Here is an 8,008-nt window from a genome sequence, read left to right on the forward strand (position 1 = left end):
TCGCCTGGCTAATTTATTTTTCTTTCTTTTTTTTTTTTTTTTTTTTTTTTTTTTTTGGAGAGACGGAGTTTCATCACGTTGACCAGGCTAGTCTCCCACTCCTGAGCTCAAGTGATCCACCCGCCTCGGCCTCCCAAAGTGCTGGGATTATAGGTGTGAGCCACTGTGCCCGTCCTTACCTGCATGTTCAGATGAGAAAACCCAGACACAGAGAGGACAGGTCACTTGCTGGTGTCAGTGACACCAGGCTGACAGCTGACAGGCTGGCCTGTTCTGAGACAGCCATTCCTACAGGACGCTCCCACTGGGTGGGCCCTGTGCTCCTCCCCAGCATTCCCAGAGGCAGGGTCACACACCAGGCCTTGCTATGGGGGCTGCTGTTGAGGGCTGAGTCCTGGGCTGTGGGGTGTGCCTCTCCTGGGGTGATGGCCATCACCCACCTGTGTCTACCAGGTGCAAAAGAAGGAGCAAAGTACATTATTCACAGGTGTTGGTATTTCTTCGTCATAACGTTCTTGCATAGTGCCTCCTCCCTCACATGCTTCCTGAGTGGCTGATGGGTGTTTCTCCTGTCTGGGGATGGAGTGGGTCTGTGTCTGTTGATGGAAGGGGCATGGCTTAGAAGGAGAGGAGAGGCTCAGCGGAGGGGAAGATGGAAACGGCCACACATGGGGCCTCGCGGAAACAGTGTGGTGAGACCGGAGGTGAGAGACCTGGCAGGCAAGTGCGAAGGCCTGGAGAGAGGAAAAGCCAGGAGACTGAGAAAGGTTATTTAAAGAATGGGAGGAGGGTCAGAAAATGTTGGATATCAGCGTATAGGGCATGAGGAGCATAGAAGGTATGTTAAAAAACTGAACTTCTAGTAGTCAGAAATACCAGCTGGTCACAGGTAGTCACGTTTTTATTCTGTTCTGAGGTCTGTAGTGTTTGTTTTTATCACGTCAGCTTCCTCAGAGTTGGAGAAGTCTAATTTCACCTCCAGTGCTTGGACTGTGCCCTTTTAGATACCCAAACACAGCCTGTGAGCTTCTGACTTGTGATGTGCCGCAGATCAGCGACCGCCTCGGTGGGGACGAGAGCCTGCTGAGCCTCCTGTACGACTTCCTGGACCATGAGCCGCCTCTCAATCCTCTGCTCGCCAGTTTTTTCAGCAAGACCATTGGCAATCTCATTGCAAGAAAAACCGAACAGGTAAATCACGTGCAAAGCCCCTGTGATTCGGGGCGCCGTCATGGTGGATGCTGACGTGTCCTCCTGTGGGCCTGGCTCTGCGACTCATCCTCAGGCCGTGGGAACAGCATTTGTGACTCTTCTGCGCAACACACGTGGAGCGGTGTGTGGGTTTTGCCAGTCTGGGAGCTGGAATTTGAAAGAGTGTTTCTGTGTTTCTGGCTGGGTGTGGTGGCTCATGCCTGTAATCCCAGCACTTTGGGAGGCTAAGCTGGGCAGATCACTTGAGGTCAGGAGTTCAAGACCAGCCTGGCCAACATGACAAAACCCTGTCTCTACTAAAAATACAAAAATTAGCTGAGCATGGTGGTGTGCACCTGTAATCCCAGCTACTTGGGACGCTGAGGCAGGAGAATCGCTTGAACCTGGGAGGCAGAGGTTGCAGTGAGCTGAGATCGTACCACTGCACTCCAGCCTGGGCAACAGAGTGAGACTCTGTCTCAAAACAAAGAAGGAGTGTTTCTTATAGCTGGCTCTGGAATAAGCAGCACTTCCTGCCATCCCTGGGAGCTGCACAGGGCCCCAAAGTAGGCCATCTTGTGCTGTCACTGACCAGGTGGAGGTGTGAGGTCCTGGGGCATCATGGCAGGACCTTGGACATCCACCTTCTCAGGTCTGCAGCTTCATCTGTATGGGTGGCGTGTCTGTCTGTCCAGAGCATTTATTCTTTCAAAACAAAGGTAACTTCTAGCATTAGACTTCTGCAAAAGCAGTTAGTGAATTCATCTCAGCCAGCTGTAATGGGGTCTTCCTGGAGTCCATCCTTGCACCTGCCTTACATGTGACCTGACCCGGGCTTCTGCCCCTCCAGGCTGTGGACACACAGGGAGAGAGGTGTGGTGGCCTCCGCGCCTGCACCCCGCGGTCCGCCTGGGCCAGTCTTCTTCCCTGTGTCATGCCCCACCCGCCCATCCCCGACGGGAGTATTTTAAAACAAATCCCAGACACCAGATTATTTCTTATGTAAATATTTCAGTATGTGTGTATATTTATTTTTGAGACAGGGTCTCACTATGCCCAGGCTGGAGTCCACTGGCTCTGTCACAGCCCACTGCAGTCTCAACCTCCTCAAGCTCAGGTGATCCTCCCACCCCGGCCTCCTGAGTAGCTGGGACTACAGGCACGTACCACCACACCTGGCTAGTTTTTTAAAATATTTTTTGTAGAGATGGGGTTTCCCCATGTTACCCAGGCTGGTTTCGAACTCTTGGGCTCAAGTGATCTGCCTGTCCAGGCCTCCCAAAGTCCTGGGACTACAGGTGTGAGCCACGATGCCCAGCTATGTATCTCTAAAATAAAGACTTTTTTCTTTTAAATATAATCAGAATTTCATGATCACACTCCAAAAATATTAACCGTAATTGTTTCATACCATCAAACATTCAGTCAGGGCACAAACCAGTATCTTATATCTGCTTTGAGCTCTGAGAAAGTGCAGCCCCACGAAGGCCGCGGCTCCCCTTGATGACATTCAGCATGTGAGTGTTCAGTGGAATGCCGTCTTCCCTTGGGCCGTAAATCTGAGAGTTGCAAGGGCCGCCAGGGGACTGCCTCACCTCAGCTCCTTCTGAAGCTGTGTGTAAGTGAAGGGCGCCAGCAGCAGTGGGTGGTGCCAGGTGGGAGGCTGCTGGCAGAATGGGAGTGGGAGTGGAGGCAACGGGGAGCTGTGGTGTGGGCCGGGGGGTTGTCGTGGCTGTGAGGTGGTAGTAGAAGTTGTAAAAACCTTTACTACCTGGCCCTTGCAGCCCAGTGACTAGATGCATGTATCTCATAATTTGCCATAACCTGATCTTATTCCCCTGCCACTTTCAGATATTTTCTTTATAATTTTACTGCTTCCTGTAATATTTTTCTTCCATTCTCTTACCCAGTACTTAAGGCATTAAAGTAATATGAACCGAACTGTTAAAAATTTCTTCTGCTGACTGGGCGTGGTGGCTCACACCTGTAATCCCGGCACTTTGGGAGGCTGAGGCGAGTGGATCACCTGAGGTCAGGAGTTTGAGACCAGCCTGACCGATGTGGAGAAACCCCGTCTCTACTAAAAATACAAAACTAGCCGGGCGTGGTGGCGCATGCCTGTAATCCCAGCTACTCAGTGTAGGGTCCAGCCGCACAGGGTTGGTGGGTCTCTCCCCGTCTGCGGCGACGAGAGAGTGTAGAAATAAAGACACAAGACAGAGATAAAAGAAAAGGCAGCTGGGCCCAGGGGACCACTACCACCAATGCGCGGAGACCGGTAGTGGCCCCGAATGTCTGGCTGTGCTGTTATTTATTGGATACAAAGCAAAAGGGGCAGGGTAAAGAGTGTGAGTCATCTCCAATGATAGGTAAGGTCACGTGGGTCACGTGTCCACTGGACAGGGGGCCCTTCCCTGCCTGGCAGCCGAGGCAGAGAGGGAGAGGAGACAGAGAGAAAGACAGCTTACGCCATTATTTCTGCATATCAGAGACTATTAGTACTTTCACTAATTTTCTACTGCTATCTAGAAGGCAGAACCAGGTGTACAGGATGGAACATGAAGGCGGACTAGGAGCGTGACCACTGAAGCACAGCATCACAGGGAGACGGTTAGGCCTCCGGATAACTGCGGGTGAGCCTGATGTCAGGCCCTCCACAAGAGGTGGAGAAGCAGAGTCTTCTCTAAACTCCCCTGGGGAAAGGGAGACTCCCTTTCTCGGTCTGCTAAGTAACGGGTGTTGTTCCTTCACACTTTTCGCAACCGCTAGACCACAGTCCGCCTGGCAACGAGCATCTTCCCAGACGCTGGTGTCACTGCTAGACCAAGGAGCCCTCTGGTGGCCCTGTCCAGGCATAACAGAAGGCTCGCACTCTTGTCTTCTGGTCACACCTCACTATGTCCCCTCAGCTCCTATCTCTGTATGGCCTGGTTTTTCCTAGATTATGATTATAGAGCGAGGATTATTATAATATTGGAATAAAGAGTAATTACTACCAACTAATGATTAATGATATTCATATATAATCCTATCTAAGATCTATATCTGGTATAACTATTCTTGTTTTATGTTTTATTATACTGGAACAGCTCGTGTTCTCGGTCTCTTGCTTCGGCGCATGGGTGGCTTGCCGCCCACACTCAGGAGGCTGAGGCAGGAGAATCGCTTGAACCCAGGAGGCAGAGGTTGCAGTGAGCTGAGATTGTGCCATTGCACTCCAGCCTGGGCAACAAGAGCGAAACTTTCCATTAACCAGCAGCTGGCTTGTTCTCAGGGCCAGCCGTGAGGCAGGGATGCCTTGAGCCTGCCTCCTGTGTTTCCTGAAACTGTAGGAGTAGCCTAAAGGTGGGGCTTCGGTGAAATGACCGTCTGCATTTTCCCCGCCCTTCATTATGAATTCTTTCAAATGTCTACAAATTAGAGAAAATATTTCATGAACCCCCATGTCTCCGTCACTCAGATTCCACATCATCTGTTCATGGCTAATCACATTTCTTCTATATCTCTTCGTTTTTCTTCAAGATTGTTTTTATGATTCTTTGCCTTTTGATGATGATGATGAGGATTATTTTTTTTTTTTTTGAGGAAGAGTCTTGCTCTGTCGCCAGGCTGAAGTGCAGTGGTGCAATCTCAGCTCAGCACAACCTCCACCTCCCGGATTCCAGCGATTCTTCTGCCTCAGCTTCCCCAGTAGCTGGGTCTGCAGGCATGCACCCCCATGCCCAACTAATTTTTGTATTTTTATTAGAGACAGGGTTTCACCATGTTGGCCAGGATGGTCTCAATCTCTTGACCTCGTGATCCGCCCACCTTGGCCTCCCAAAGTGCTGAGATTACAGTCGTGAGCCCCTGCGCCCGGCCGATGATGATGATGATGATGATGATGATGATGATGATGATGATGATGATGATTTTTGAGATGGAGATTTGCTTTGTTGCCAAGGCTGGAGTGCAGTGGCGTGACCTCGGCTCATTGCAACCTCTGCCTCCGGGGTTCAAGCAATTCTCCTGCCTCAGTCTCCCAAGTAGCTGGGATTACAGGCACCCACCACCACACTGGGGTAATTTTTATATTTTTTAGTAGAGACAGTTTCACCATGTTGGCCAGGCTGGTCCCAAACTCCTGACCTCAGGTGATCCGCCTGCTTCAGCTTCCCAAAGTGCTGGGATTACAGGTGTGAGCCACTGCACGTGGCCTATTTTGTTTTTTGTTTTTATTTTTTTATTTTCTATTTTTTTATTTTTGCTTTTTTTTTGATTGTTTTAGAATAAACAAATTTTAGAATGAGTTTGTCACTTTCTACATTCTCCCTCTCCATACCCTGCCCCCCAAAAATAAACCTACTGAAATTTTGATGAGGTTTGCATTGGCTGTAGTTGGGTCTGGCAAACTGTGGTCCACAGGCCAAAAGCAGCCATCACTGATTGTGTGAGTGAGGTCTTCCTGTAGCACAGCCACTTCCATTTCTGTGCACGCTGCCCAGGGCTCCTTTCACACCACAGCAGCACAGCTGGTAGCTCAGGCTACTTTGATTTCTCAGAAATACACTGCAATTCTCTGTATGGCAGTCTTGAGCATCTTTCACTAGATTTATTCTTACGTACTTGATATCTTTGTATTATTCTAAGTGGTGTCTTTTTTTTTTTTTTTTTTTTGAGACGGAGTCTTGCTCTGTCATCCAGGCTGGAGTGCAATGGCACAATCTTGGCTCACTGCAACCTCCACCTCCTGGGTTCAAGCGATTCTCGTGGATTCTCGTGCCTCAGCCTCCCGCCTGGGGGATAGAGTGAGATTCTGTCTCCAAAAAAAAGAAAAAAGAACCGCTACTTTTTTGAAGCCCATAATGATCAATGTATCATATTCACATACATCAATATTCTAGTTGTGATATTCTACTGGTGTTTTAGAAAATGTCACCATTGGAGGAAACATGTCAAAGCATACAAGGATTTTGTTTTTGTTTTCATTTGAGACAAAGTCTCCCTTTTGTCTCCCAGGCTGGAGTGCAGGGGCACAATCTCGGCTCACTGCAACCTCCGCCCCCGGGTTCAAGTGATTCTCCTGCCTCAGCCTCCCGAGTAGCCGGGATTACAGGTGCCAGCCCCCATGACTGGCTAATTTTTGTATTTTTAGTAGAGACGGGGTTTCACCATGTTGGCCAGGCGGTCTTGAACTCCTGACCTCAGGCGATCCACCTGCTTTGGCCTCCCAAAGTGCTGGGATTACAGGCGTGAGCCCCCACACTCGGCCTTTAAATGGTATCTTTTTAATTGAAATTTTGATTGAGATTATTGTATTTACATGAGGTTGTATGAAATAATATGAAGAAAATCCTTGGCCAGGAGCAGTGGCTCACTCCACCCACCACTTTGGGAGGCCGAGGTGAGTGGATGACTTGAGCCCATGAGTTTGAGAGCAGCCTGGCGAACATGCTGAAACCCTGTCTACTAAAAATATAAAAATTAGCTGGGTGTGGGGGCACACGCCTGTAATCCCAGCTACTTGGTGGAGCTGACAGGAGAATCACTTGAACCTGAAGGCGGAGGTTGCAGTGAGTCGAGATCGGGCCACTGCACTCCAGCCTAGGTAACAGAGCAAGACTCTGTCTCCAAAAAAAAAAAGAAAAAAGGCCAGGCATGATGGCTCACACCTGTAATCCCAGCATTTTGAGAGGCCAAGACAAGCGGATTACCTGAGGTCAGGAGTTTGAGACCAGCCTGGCCCAACATGGTGAAACCCTGTCTCTACTAAAAATACAAAAATTAGCCGGGCGTGGTGGCAGGCACCTGTAATCACAGCTACTCAGGAGGCTGAGGCAGGAGAATCACTTGAACCCGAGGGTGGAGGTTGCAGTGAGCCGAGATTGTGACTCTGCACTCCAGCCTGGACGACAAAGGGGAGACTTTGTCTCAAACAAAAACAAGGCCTGGCACAGTGGCTAACGCCTGTAATCCCAGCACTTTGGGAGGCTGAGGCAGGCGGATCACAAGGTCAGGAGATCAAGACCATCCTGGCTAACATGGTGAAACCCTGTCTCTACTAAAAATACAAAAAATTGGCCGGACGTAGTGGTGGGCGCCTGTAGTCCCAGCTACGCGGGAGGCTGAGGCAGGAGAATGGTGTGAACCCAGGAGGCGGAGCTTGCAGTGAGCCGAGATCGCGCCACTGCACTCCAGCCTGGGCCACAGAGTGAGACTCCGTCTCAGAAAAACAAACAAAATCCTTGTATGCTTTGACATGTTTCCTCCAATGGTGACATTTTCTAAAACACTAGTAGAATATTACAACTAGAATATTGATGTGAATGTGTGAACATGATCCATCGATCATTATGGGCTCAAAAAAAATAGTTCTTTTTTCTTTTTTTGGAGATAGAATCTCATTCTATCCCCCAGGCTGGAGTGCAGTGGTGCAATCTTGGCTCACTGCAACCTCTGCCTCCTGGGTTCAAGCAATTCTCATGCCTCAGTCTCCTGAGTAGCTGGGATTATAGGCACCCACCACCACGTCTGGCTAATTTTTATATTTTTGATAGAGATCATGTTGGCCAGGCTGGTCTTGAACTTCTGAGATTAAGTGATCCGCCTGCCTTGACCTCCCTCAAGTGCTGGGATTACAGGCATGAGCCACCACGCCCAGCCTGGGGTTATTTTTTCTTGAATGTTTGGAAGAATTTATTAGTAAAGCCATTAAACCTTCTCTGTATAGAGAGCCTATTAATTATAGATTTTGTGGGGTTTTAGTATGTTCTGGAACTATTCTGATTTTGTTTCTTGTCAGTTTAGATAAGTCCTTTTTTTTTTTTTTTTTTTTTTG

At 49.0% G+C, this 8,008-nt stretch overlaps 1 protein-coding gene across 4 annotated transcripts in view; it reads left to right on the forward strand.

The window, feature by feature from the left end:
- The first annotated feature begins 1,004 nt into the window (after positions 1–1,004).
- Positions 1,005–8,008, forward strand: part of PPP6R2 (protein phosphatase 6 regulatory subunit 2) — a 36,880-nt gene continuing 29,876 nt past the window's right edge. For all 4 annotated transcript variants that reach the window (XM_032139207.2, XM_032139209.2, XM_032139210.2 and 1 more), the window contains exon 1: positions 1,005–1,191. The gene's annotated coding sequence lies outside the window, so the exon portion shown is untranslated. The remainder of the gene's footprint in view (positions 1,192–8,008) is intronic.

Source organism: Hylobates moloch, unplaced genomic scaffold (genome assembly GCF_009828535.3).
Source record: "Hylobates moloch isolate HMO894 unplaced genomic scaffold, HMol_V3 SCAFFOLD_19, whole genome shotgun sequence".
Classification (NCBI taxonomy): Eukaryota; Metazoa; Chordata; class Mammalia; order Primates; family Hylobatidae; genus Hylobates; species Hylobates moloch.